Source organism: Canis lupus, chromosome 23, assembly GCF_003254725.2.
Source record: "Canis lupus dingo isolate Sandy chromosome 23, ASM325472v2, whole genome shotgun sequence".
Lineage (NCBI taxonomy): Eukaryota > Metazoa > Chordata > Mammalia > Carnivora > Canidae > Canis > Canis lupus.
The window spans coordinates 35,094,887-35,108,315 of NC_064265.1; the positions used below are offsets into that span (position 1 = coordinate 35,094,887).

The 13,429-nt window shown below is 43.1% G+C and overlaps 1 protein-coding gene across 3 annotated transcripts in view; it reads right to left on the reverse strand.

Annotated features, from left to right (window-relative positions):
- PIK3CB (phosphatidylinositol-4,5-bisphosphate 3-kinase catalytic subunit beta) overlaps window positions 1-1,828 on the reverse strand; it is a 203,053-nt gene extending 201,225 nt beyond the window's left edge. The window contains exons 1-2 of one of the 3 annotated variants that reach the window (XM_035704803.2): window positions 1,690-1,828; window positions 1,057-1,110 (exon numbers count right to left, since the gene is read on the reverse strand). The gene's annotated coding sequence lies outside the window, so the exon portion shown is untranslated. Of the gene's footprint in view, window positions 1-1,056; window positions 1,111-1,294; window positions 1,570-1,689 lie in introns of those variants that run through there. The other 2 variants (XM_025449126.3, XM_035704804.2) reach the window with 2 other exon arrangements.
- Between the last annotated feature and the right edge of the window lie 11,601 nt (window positions 1,829-13,429).

Consider the following 13,429-nt stretch of genomic DNA (forward strand, 5'->3'; position numbering starts at 1 on the left):
CTCCCCCCACAGGGAGCCTGCTTCTCCCCCTGCCTATGTCTCTGCCTCTCTCTGTCTCTCTCATGAATAAAAAATTAAAATCTTTTAAAAAAAAAGATTTTATTTATTAGAAAGAGAGAGAGAGAGCAGGAGGAGGAGCAGAGGGAGAGGGACAAGCAGACTCCATCCTGAGCGCAGAGCCTAAGGGCCTTGATCCCAGGACCCTTAGATCATGACCTGAGCTGAAACCCAGTGCGACCCTCAATGGGCTGAGCCATCTAGGCACACTTTCAATTTTAGTTTTTAAGGTTTAAGATTTTTACTTGTTTCCACAGTTGCCTTCTGAAACTATGATCTTTCCCCTGACTGCTCTCTCCTATGCTACATTATCATGACTTAAACAGTTCTGCTTTTACCATAAAAATCTTACAGCGTTGCATAAAAATCCCCACATGATTAATAAACTGCTGAGAATTCTGACTCGTCGAAGATGGTTTTATTAGGAATCACATTTCCAAACATTCATTCAGGGCTTCAAAATAAGTACTCATCTAACTTAATTATGATGACTTCACCAGACACGAACGCTGCCCACAATGATGTTTACAAAAGCACTTGTCACTCCCTTCGGATGTAGCAACGCAGAAAAAAGGAGTCTGTTTCCAGATTCCTCGTGTGTTTATACTATGTAACAAGTGACAGTTAAGTGTCACTTAGGATTATTTAAACAGCAAACCGCTTCCAGTTTGTATGTCCCACCATCTTCCATCCTAAGCGAACCCTTTCGGTCTTATTTACTCTAATTTCCACTGAGCGCCTGAGACAGGTACCCTACGTCAGCCTTGGCAAGAAAGAGACTACAAGATTCTAGGATGGGAAACACAGGGTTCTATTTTGGCCCCTATAAGAGAACGGGATCCAATATGAAGCAACTCCACTGGTGGTTATTGCAACACCAGCGCACTTCGGAAATAAATGTATCCCCCCACCCCACCCCCAACGTAAACCCGCAGTCAGGAATCGGCAATGGCTAAAAAGATGCTGCAGCAGAGTTGCAGCTAATAGCCTGGCACTTACCGCGCGCCGGCTGATCGGTCGTGCACATCGTCCTGTCCTATCCTCAAAACAACCCTGTGAAGTACGTATTATTATTATTATTATCCCTTTAACAAACCAGGGCACTTGGGCCCAAGGCCCCAGGACTGGTCTGTGGAAGCGCTGGGATCTGAAAATACGCCCGCACCCCAACCGCCTAGGATCCCCGCCCCTAAAATGCACTTCAACGCAAAAAAAAAAAAAAAAAAAAAAAGGGCACCTGAGGGTCTGGAAGCTCCGAGGGCGTCCGCTGAGGCGGAGGAACGACAGGAGACGAGGGCGCCGCCTCTCCACAGAGGCCCCCCCTCAGGAACGCCACGGAAAGCGCCAGCGGCCCCGGGCGCCCGGGCGCGTCTCGGCCGCCCAGAGGCCGGGAAGAGCCTTCACCTCACAGAGCCCCGGGAATGGCCGCAGTCGGGCGAGGCGCCCCCGCAGGCCGGCGGCCGGCTGTCCTCCGCGCCGGCAGGAAGCGCGCAGCGGGTACACAACTCGCCGGCGCCGCAGGCTGTGGCGGGCAAGAGCGCGCCGCCCGCCCGCCCGCCCGCCCGCGCGGGGGCACCTCAGCCGCCGCCGCCACCGCGCCGCCGCATCCGGGGCCCGCGCCGCCGCTCTCACCTGCCCGGAGCTGCTCCGCCGCCGCCGCCGCCGCCGACTCCGACTCTGGCTCCGGGTACGCAGTCAGCAGCCCAGGCCCCCGCGACCATCCGCCTGCGGCGCCCCCATCCCCGCCTCTCTCGGTCGCCTCCGCCTGCCCCGCGCGGCGCTACACCGGCCCGCCACCCACAGCCATGGCCCGCTCCTCCACAGCCGCCGCCGCCGCCGCCGCCGCCGCACCGACCGACGGAGCACGCGCGCGCCGCCGCCGTGCCCGCGCGCGCGCACCTCCCTGGCCGGCCGCCCAGCACCCCTGGCCCCGCCCCGCGCGCCGCTCCGACCAATCCCCGGCCCGGGAGCCCCCGCCGCCAGACCTGCAGGACCCGCGGGGCCCGGCCGCCGAGGAGGCCGCGCGGTCGCCTGCGCTCTCGGCTGCGGGCGCGGCCGGGACGCTGCTGGGCTCCCCGAGGACCGCGGCACCGCAATCTCCCGCAGGCCGCCGTCAGCGGAGAACAAACACCTGCCTCGACGTCCGGAGCCCCCTCGCGAGATGCCCCTCTGTTCCTCGCGTTTCCTGTTGACCTCTTTGCTCTTCCCCAATTCCAATCTGGAACTTTGGGCCGACTCCTGGACTGGGCGCAGCCCTTCTTCGCTTTTCCCCCTTATCCTCTGTCACTGCAGTTCTGGAGATGGAGTGCTAGATTGGCTGCTTCACAGCTGGCCCTGCAATTCCTGCAGTGTTGATGGCCATAAAAGCAGAAGTCCAGGGGTGCCCGGGTGGCTCAGCGGTTTAGCACCTGCCTTTGGCCCAGGGCGTGATCCTGGGGACCTGGGATCGAGTCCCACATCAGGCTCCCTGCATGGAGCCTGCTTCTCACCTCTGCTTCTCTCTCTCTCTCTCTCTCTGTGTCTCATGAATAAATGAATAAAATCTTAAAAAAAAAAAAAAAAAGTCCAGACTTCCAAACCCAAAATTAGTTTTCTGGTGCGATAATAATGGCTAAAATTTGTATGCAGTGCCTTACACTTCACCTAACCCTTTTTGGGTACCTTATCTCCTGTTGTCTTTTGACCACAACCAGGACATTTTATGGGCCTCTTTCTTAGTGGCATACTTGAATTTCACTTACTGAAAAGCTGAAATCTTAACTTATTGGAAAGCTCTCCTATATTGTAGAATTATTATAACTTACTGCTACTATACTAGCTCAAATAGCTGAGTAATCGAGGATGAAGACTAGCAGTAGAACCAAATATTAAAGCAAAAGTGGCAAACAGGCCAGTGATAAAACAGTAGTTTGATAAATTATCTTGGTTTAATAGAATCTTTATTTCTAATAAAGCTAGAACCATACCATATTCAAAAATAAATTTCAGAAGAATTAAAGATATAAAAATACACAAACCAGGGCTGCCTGGCTGGCTCAGTTGGAAGAATAAGGGACTCTTGATCTCCTGGTCCTGAGTTTGAGCCCCACATTGGGGGATAGAGATTACAAAAAAATGTTTATAAATAAATAAATATGAACATCTGGCTGGCTCAATTGGTTAAGCATTGGACTTGCTCTCAGCTTGAGTTCAAGCCATGTTGGGCTCCACGCTGTGCATGGAGCCTACTTTAAAAAAAGCAAAATTAGGGGATCCCTGGGTGGCTCAATGGTCTAGTGCCTGCCTTCAGGCCAGGGTGTGATCCTGGAGTCCCAGGATCAAGTCCCCCATCAGGTTCCCTGCATGGAGCCTGCTTCTCCCTCTGTCTGTGTCTCTGCCTGTCACTCTCTCTCTCTATGTCTCTCATGAATAAATAAATAAAATCTTTAAAAAAAGAAAAAAAAAAATTAGGGATGCCTGGGTGGCTCAGCAGTTTAGTGCCTGCTTTCAGCTCAGGGTGTGATCCCGGAGGCCCAGGATCACCACATCAGGCTCCTTGGAGCCTGCTTCTCCTACCTCTGCCTGTGACTCTGCCTCTTTCTCCGTCTCTGTGTCTCTCATGAATAAATAAATAAAATATTTTTTAAAATTTTTAAAAAATAAATTTAAAAATAAAAAAGTAGAATTAAATAATAAACAATATATAAAACAAAAATTTAGAGGAAATTTTTTAAAGAATAGTAATATGACTTTCGTTAGGGGGAAATTTAAGCAAGACAGGAAGCTCAGAATCATTAAGGAAAAAATAAAAACATTGGTCGACATAAATATTTTGAAAGTATTGCATGACATCATAATGACAAGTTTAAAAATAGAACAAAAAGAACAAAAAAATAAATAAATAAAATAAAAAAAGAACAACAAAACATATGGCAAACACATTGTATCTCTACCATAAAAGAGTTTTTATAAATGAATTTTTTTTTTTTTTAATCTTAAGTAAACTCTATTGGGAAGCCTGGGTGGCTCAGCACCGCCTTCAGCCCGGGGCCTGATCCTGGAGACCTGGCATCAAGTCCCACATCGGGCTCCCTCCATGGAGCCTGCTTCTCCCTCTACCTGTGTCTCTGCCTCTCTCTCTCTCTGTCTCTCATGAATAAATAAATAAAATCTTTTTTTTAAATAAATAAATAAAGGAAAAAACAAGGGGTCCTTGAGTAACTGAGTCAGTTAAGCATCTGCCTTCGGTTCAGGTCATGATCTCAGAGTCCTAAGATGGAGTCCTGCATGAGCTCTCTGCTCAACAGGGAATCTGCTTCTCTCTGCTCATGCTCTCTCTCTCTCTCTCTCTCTCTCAAATAAATAAATAGAATCTTTAAAAAAAGAAAAAAAAAGAACATGAGACTTCATCTTGGGGTCATGAGTTCAAGCCCTACATTGGGTATAGAGATTACTAAAAAAGATAAATAAACAAAAAACAATAAAGTTGTGAACATAAAGAGGTTTTTATTTAATTCTTTTTTTTTTTTTTTTTAAGATTTGTTTATTTATGATAGACATAGAGAGAGAGGCAGAGACACAGGAGGAGGCAGAAGCAGGCTCCATGCCGGGAGCCCGACGTGGGACTCGATCCCGGGACTCCAGGATCACGCCCTGGGCCAAAGGCAGACGCTAAACCGCTGAGCCAGCCAGGGATCGCCCATAAAGAGGTTTTATCTGTCCAATTTTAGAAGAGGCAGATGTTCTCCATGTCCTGCACTTTCCCATCACTGATTTCTGTGTTATACTTTCAATACATAATCTTTTGGTGTTTTTTTTTCCCATTTTCTTTCTTTGCAAGTAATTCTGAGTATTTCCTAAGATTACAGAAATTCTTTTATTTTTCTTTTTAGAATTTGAGTGCTTTCTTGTCATTGTATAAGTAATATATTCACATGATTTGATATCCAAAATGTACAACGGAACAGGCAGTAAGTCTCTCGGCTATGAAGCTCTCTTCAGATAACCAATGTTATGCGCAGAGCAGTGGGGGCTACAGCGCCCCAACCCCTGTGTTTGAGTCAACTGTACTTTGTACCTAAATGATTCCCAATGGTTGCATTTTAAAGTTTTTCCTATTGTATAATATGTCACACAGTGCTTATTGATATAACACCTAGAAACTATAAACAATCTATTCTGCATAAATGTGATATATATATATATATATCTGAACAGGTGAAATCAGATTTTTTTTTTTAAGATTTTGATTATTTATTTGAGAGAGAGAGAAAGAGAGAGCACAAGCAAGGAAGCAGCAGAGGGAGGGGGAGAAGCAGGCAACCTGCTGAGGAGGGACCCCATTGTGGGGCTCCACCCCAGGACCCCAGGACCCCAGGATCATGACCTGAGCCAAAGGCAGACATTTAACCAACTGAGCCTCCCAGGCACCCCTCAGATTTTTTTAAATTAACAGATAAAATCAACTATCCAATGATAGGCACATTCCTTATTTTCGCTAAGCCTCAGTTTCCTCATCTGTAAAGTGAGAGGACTAGATCATGCAATACAGATGACCCTTCCCAATACCAGCATTCTGCATCTTTTTTCCCAGTGCATCTTTAAAGCCTGCGGTTAAGGGTTCTCCTAGGGAAACAGAGAAGAAGTCCCTTCTGGATGAAAAGAAAAAGTTCTGATTAAACTAAGAGCTTCTTGACTGCCTTACACAGTTGCTGGGAAGGAAGAAGCCAACACCTGCAGTCATCAGCAGCTATTCTAAAGAGCATTTATCCAACCACAGCAGGGGCAAAACTGAGAATAGCCCCTTCTCTCTCTCTCTCTCTCTCTCTCTCTCTCTCTCTCTCATGAACTTGTCCATGCTCTCCTAAGTCATATAATCCTGGCACAGACATCAAATAGTTTCCTTTAGCAAAATCCTCAAAAGAGTCAAATCCTATCTTTTAAAACCTGCTGGACCTTGAGAGTATTAAGCAATAAAATGAGTAAAAAAAAAAGTAAAGGGATACCAATGTTGTCAGTTTCTTGAGCATCCTTCCAAAGGTATTGTATGCATATATAAGCAAATACAGATATATTTCCCTACTTTTTTTTACACAAATGGACATGTTTGACTCATGCTTGCCTTTTTACATAAAATTTTTTATTAATATTTTATTTATTTATTTATTTATTTATTTATTTATTTATTTATTTATTCATGAGAGATACACGGAGACAGAGAGGCAGAGACATAGGCAGAGGGAGAAGCAGGTTTCCTGCAAGGAGCTGGATGTGGGACTCAGTCCCGGATCCCAGGATCATGCCTTGAGCCAAAGAGAGACGCTCAACTGCTGAGCCACCCAGGAGTCCTTTTTTTCATGAAATATATGTCAGGTTGTCTTATATCAGCATATATAAAGTTTCTGTATTCTTTTAAAACATTTATTTGATGTATAGAATACAAAAAACTGCACATGTCCCAAATTTTCACAATCTGAACACACCAGTGTAATAAAGAGAACATGAGGAATATCCTTTTTTTTAAGTAATCTCTACACCCAGTGTGGGGCTTGAACTCACAACCACAAGGTCAAAAGTCACATGTTCTATCAACTAAGTCAGCCAGGTGCCCTGTAAGAAACATCTTAAAACCCACTTCTCTGAACCTAGTCATGGCCCTGTTCCCAGGGACAATCGTTACTCCAGCTTCTAATACTGGAAATTTCTTTTTCTGTTTTTGAACTTTTGCTATTATTGTTTTTTAATTTTTAATGAAATGGATTCCTTTGGTGTGCTTTTTTTTTTTTTTTTTTTAAGATTTAACTTAATTAGTTTATCTGAGAGAAGAAGAGAGAGCAAGCCCACGTAGGGGGATGAGCAGAGGAGGAGGGAGAGAGAATCTTTCAAGCAGACTCCACTTAACACAGAGCCCAAAGCAGGTCTCCATCCTATGACTCCGAAATCACCATGCCAGCTGAAACCAAGAAACAGGCACCCAACCAACTAAGCCACTCAGGTGCCCCTGTGTGCTCCTTTTTTTCTAAGATTTTTTTTTTTTTTTTTTTTTTTTTTTTTTTTTTTTTTTTTTTTATTGGGACGCCTGGATGGCTCAGCAGTTGAGCATCTGCCTTTGGCTCAAGGCAGGATCCCAGAGTTCTGGGATCAAGTTCCTCATCGGGCTCCTGCATGGAGCCTGCTTCTCCTTCCTCTGCCTGTGTCACTTTGAATAAATAAATAAAATCTTAAAAATATATATATTTTTTAAATTTTTAAGTAATCTGTATACCCAACATGGTGCTCGAACTTACCACCCTGAGATCAAGCATTGTATGCTCCACCAACTGAGCCAGCCAGGTGCTCAAGGTGTGCTCTTTTTGTGTTGAGCTTCTTTTGCTCCACATTTCCCCTATCTTGTTTTGATATTTATACACTACTGCATGTCACAATACTTAGTTCATTCTCATTGCTAAATAATATTTCATTGTATCTGCATTCTATTTTATGACTGTAATGTTCCATTGTAAGAGTATACTATAATTTATTTATCTGGTCACTCATTAATGGATATTTAGACAGTTTTCAATCTTTTGCTATACAAACAATGCTAGAATGAACAACCTTGAATTTATATCACTTTGTGCATATGTAAGTGTAACTACGGAACAAAATCGAAGAAGTAGGGACATCTGGGTGGCTCAGTGGTTCAGCATCTGCTTTTGTTTTGTTTTTAATTTTTTTTTAAGATTTTATTTATTTATTCACAGAGACACAGCTAGAGAGAGAGAGAGGCAGAGACACAGGCAGAGGGAGAAGCAGGCACCGTGCAGGGAGCCTGATGTGGGACTCGATCCCGGGTCTCCAGGATTACACACCGGGCTGCAGGCGGCGCTAAACCGCTGCGCCACCAGGGCTGCCCCCCCATCATAGAATTTTTCCTACCATTATACCTGTCTTATACCATTCTATATGGTTTGAACATTTTATTTTTTTATTTTTTTTAATTTTTTAAAAAATTTATTTATGATAGTATCACAGAGAGAGAGAGAGAGAGGCAGAGACACAGGCAGAGGGAGAAGCAAGCTCCATGCACCTGGAGCACGACGTGGGACTCGATCCCAGGTCTCCAGGATCGCGCCCTGGGCCAAAGGCAGGCGCCAAACAGCTGCGCCACCCAGGGATCCCCCAGCATCTGCTTTTGGATCAGGTCATGATCCCGGAGTTCTGGGATCCGGTCCCACATCGGGCTCCCCCCAGGGAGACTGCTTCTTCCTCTGCCTAAGTTTCTGCCTCTTTTTCTGTGTCTCTTGTGAATAAATAATTAAATATTAAAAACAAACAAAAAAAATTTTTTTTAAATCCAGGAAGTAGAATTACTGGATCAATAGGTATAGATATTTGTAATTTTGAAGGAAACGGGATTCCTGGGTGGCTCAGAGGTTTAGCGCCTTTTGGCCCAGGGCGCACTCCTGGAGACCAGGGATCGAGTCTCCTGTCCGGCTCCAGGCATGGAGCCTGCTTCTCCCTCGGCTTGTCTCTTCTTCTCTCTATCATAAGTAAGTAAGTAAGTAAGTAAGTAAATAAATAAATAAATAAATAAATAAATAAATCTTAAAAAAGAAAAAAAGAAATAGGCTTTGAGGAACTTTTTTTTTTTTTTTTGAGGAACTATTTAAAAAAAATTTTTTTTGAAGGATATTGATCGATTACCATCTTAAAAGATATGCTTTTAACACACTCACCAGCAGAGTATTTGAAAGTTTATTTTTTAGAGCTTGGAGACTGGAAACTTAGAAATCATATTATATGGCATACTCACCTTACCCAGAAAGAAATCAAAACCCTGAAAGATTAAAAGAATTGCCCAAAGCCATAGAGCAAGTTAGGTATCATTTCTAAATTCTGAAGGAGGAGGCCTGGATACTGAGCTCACATATTAGAAAAGCAACAAAGCCTCAAACAACCTTTTCTTCTCACAGCTCTGGGCATGCATGCTCTTTCCCTTCCTCAACTGCCATCAAAGACCAGCACAAGGGGTGCCTGAGTGGTTCAGTCAGTTAAGTGTCTCTTGATTTCAGCTCAGGTCATGATCTCAGGATCAAGCCCTGTGTTGGGCTCTGTGCTCAGTTCAGAGTCTGCTTGAGATTTTCTGCCTCTCCCTCTCCTCTGCCTCTCCCCATCATGCTCTCTCTTTCTCTAAATAAATAAATAAATAAATAAATAAATAAATAAATAAATAAATAAAGTCTTTTAAAAAAATGCCAGCACAAAAATGTCCAGTCATATACACACCAGGACCATCAACCATGGGAGGAAGAGGATAGAAAGGGAGAGGCAGATGGGATGCAGAGATTACTCAAGGGGGAACCAGACACTACATTTGCCTGGAAAGCAAAGTAATAAACATATAAGGCTTAGAAGGAAAATGTTATAAAACACCTAGACATGTCCACACACACATACACACATGCACAAAGGTTATAGATGAATTATTTAATACTATGCAACTTTAAAAAGAATGAAGGGGACACCTGGGTGGTTAGTTGGTTAAGCGTCCTACTCTTGATTTCAGCTCAAGTCATGATCTCTGGGTCGTGGGATGCCCAGAATCTACTTGTCCCTCTCCCTCTGCTTCTCTCCCAACTCACATTCTCTCTCTCTAAAATAAATAAATAAAATCTTAAAAAAAAAAAATGAGGCATTTCTATATGAACTGATCTGGGACAATCTCTAAAATATTATTCAATGAAACAGATAAGATATAGAATAGTAAAATATGCTGCTATTTGGTTAAGCATAGATTATCATCAGAAAGACATAAGAGGGGCACCTGGGTGGCTCAGTGGTTGAGCATCTGCCTTTAGCTCAGGTCGTGATCCTGGGGTCCTGGGATCAAGTCCAACTGGCATCAGGCTCCCCGCAGGGAGCCTCTTTCTGTGTGCCTCTCATGAATAAATAAATAAAATCTTAAAAAAAGAGAAAAGAAAGAAAAAACAAAAGGAAGACATAAAAAACTAACAGGGGTTGCCGGAAGAAAGATAATTAGACGCTGGGAAACAAGGTTGAAGAGCAGAATTTATTTTTATGGTTATTCTTTTATGCTATTTGAAATTTATCATGTTCATGTATCATCACTACTTATTAAATATATAATTTATAAAGAAAATGTACATATACAGTATATATTTAATGTATTATATATTATATATAATGTATTTTTATATATAAAGAAAATCCATAAGTGGGGTGTAATTTAGTGAAAGGACTATCACTGAGGAAGAAGAGGCAAAAAGCAAGAGAGGAAGGGGTGGTGCCTTGTGAGAGTTGGTGTGGCAATGAGGGCACTAGAAGGACAGGAAGTAGGTTCAAGGACTAGCCTTGAAAACTGAGAAGGCTGATCACACTGTACTTTAAGTGCAATTGGTCTTCAATCCTATTACCTTGCAACTCTAGAATGGTGTCAAGCACTGAAGAAATAGAAGTTGAATGTTGGAAAACAATAAATCAGGCACTTTTAAAACCAGTTAGGGCTGGTATGCAGAGTTAGCTAGATCAAAGATTATAGCTCTGGTTCCCAGGGGGTTTGGGTGTGACTCTCCCTTCTGGAATGAAAACTATTTATCAAAAAAGGTGCTGCCCTTGTTTGTTGTTTCGGACAAGCTACCTGGGATTCCCCTTTAACCTGTTTCTATAAATAAGAAAGATGATGTAATGTAATTAACATTAACATTAAAAATAATCTGCCACCTTGAACACATCGAACCAAGAATTTTCTGGCCCATTAGGAAGGTGTCAAAGCAGAAATGTCTCAAACTCCAATTCCAGTGGCCTATTTGTAGTTTCGCCCTCATTCATCCACTACTGAATTTTTAGTGGGAAGCTTATTTTCAGCTCCTCAGGCAGCTCAAAGGCTTTATATTTGCAAAACAAAGCCCTAACTTCAAAGGGAATTACTTTAGTTTAAAAATGGGCTCCATCACAATGTTTTTCCTTAGGGAAAGGCCAAAGTGAAGATTTGGTTTTCTAGAACTTCTGCTTCTTCTTAATTAAGTCTTTTTTTTTTTTTAAGACTTTATTTATTTATTCATGAGACAGAGAGAGAGAGAGAGGCAAAGACATAGGCGGAGGGAGAAGCAGGCTTCTTGCCAGGAGCCCAATGTGGGACTCAATCCTGGGACTCTGGGATCACACCCTGAGTTTAAGGCAGATGCTTAACCACTGAACCACCCAGGCATCCCTAATCAAGTTTTATTTCCAGATGTAGGCAGTTTGTCTTTTTATACCAACATTTGATACTGAAATCATGCAGGGATCACAAGTCTAGAGCAGTCTTGAAATACCTATGCAAATGAATAGGGAAATTTGCAGGTGTAGGATGGGTCTTGAAAACAAAAACCTGGATTGCACAATCTGAAAGGGTGGGGACCAGAGTGAAATGTGAAATGCCTTCCCTAGTCCTCAATCCCCCAGACTGGTCAAGAGGCAGATAAATATTCTTATAAGATCAAGACTTACACACTCAGAGGGTTTAGAGATATTCCATCCAGACTCAGTTTTCAGGATGAAATCAGTAAGTATTTTTCAAGTATCTCCTTAACAGCTGCCAAGAGAATTTCATACAAGGCTGTGTTTTTCAAATCCAATAATACACAGACACTTTGGAGAGTAAGAAAATGTTCCCAGACCCTTGAGAATATTCATTTCTTCATTCACTCAGTAACAGTCACAGGCCCTGGAATAAGTGGTGGAAATATGGGGCTGAACAAAACAACTTCATTCCTACAGCATATGCTACAGAGGAAGAAACAGTCATTAATGAAGTCATCACATGATTAACTGCAAATTACAACCAAGTGCCATAAGGTGGGGGCGCCTGATGCTGTGAAAGTAAATAATAATGGGGCACTGGGTGGCTCAGTCAGTTGAGCATCTGCCTTCAGCTCAGGTCTTGATCTTGGGGGGTCTTAGGATTGAGCCCCTCATAGGGCTCTCTGCTTAGCGGGGAGTCAGCTTCTCCCTCTGACCCTCCCCTCTCTCACTCATGCTCTCTCTTTCTCTCAAGTAAATAAATAAAATCTTTCAAAAAAAGAAAGAGAAAGAAGAAAGAAAGAAAGAAAAAGAAAGAAAGAAAGAAAGAAAGAAAGAAAAGAAAGAAAGAAAGAAAGAAAGAAAGAAAGAAGGAAGGAAAATAATAATGGAAGGGGAAAGCAAAAGTTTTCCTAAGAAAGGGAAAACTTGTCTCAGTCTAAACTAACAGGCAAAGAATGGCACAGAGAAAACAGCCAAGGCAAGGGTCCCGGGGACAGGAGGGAATATGGCTATTTAAAAACCAAACAAGAGGGCAACCCGGGTGGCTCAGTGGTTTAGCACCGCCTTCAGCCCAGGGCCTGATCCTGGAGACCTGGATCAAGTCCCACATAGGGCTTCCTGCATGGAGCCTGCTTCTCCCTCTGCCTGTGTCCCTGCCATTCTCTCTCTCTGTGTCTCTCATGAATAAATAAAATCTTAAAAACAAAAAACAAAAAAGACTAGAAAGCATGGGATGACTTAGGTAGCCATTACCATCAGTTGATAATATTTCCAGTACTCTTCCCCTCTGGAGCACTTGAGAAGACTGTACTTCCCTGCTCCTTTGAAGTTAGGTAGAACTCTTGAAGTTGAGTGGAGCCCTGAGACTTGTTTGGCCAGTGAAATGTGAGCAGAAGTGGTATCTGTTACCTCTCAGCCTCTCTGTGGAAGCATTGAAGAGATGAAGTGGGTTTTTCTCTTTTTCTCACTAGCTAATATGAAGGTCCACAGGAAAGGAACAAAATCTTTGACCCAATACAAGAAGGACAGCTATCCTGGAGAGCCGACAGGAGCTGACACAGACCGCGCATGATCTAGAAAAAAATCTTTGCCATGTTAAACCACTGAGGCTTAGGAGCTGTTTGTAATTGTAGCAAATCCAGTCAATCCTATTGATACAGATCCAAATCTGAGAAACTCCGTGTAGAGGAAACACATAACCTAAAGGAGGGGGAAAACCCTAAAATAATTCAGAATTTATTTATTTATTTGTTTTTAAGATTTTATTTATTTATTCATGAAAAACACACACAGAGAGCAAGGCAGAGACACAGGCAGAGGGAGAAGCAGGCTCCATGCAGGGAGCCAGATGTGGGACTCCATCCCAGGACTCCAGGATCACGGCCTGGGCCAAAGGCAGGTGTTCAACCACTGAGCTACCCAGGCATCTCAATAATTCAGAATTTAAATGCAAAGAATGTCTTATATCTACAGCTATTATCTATATCGCATCTGCATATACGGACATTCATTCATTCACGAATTTCAATATCTAGTTCTTCAAAACTATCTGATTTTCTTTTCTTTTTTTCCCCACAATGTATCTGATTTTCTATATGAAGTCTTAAAC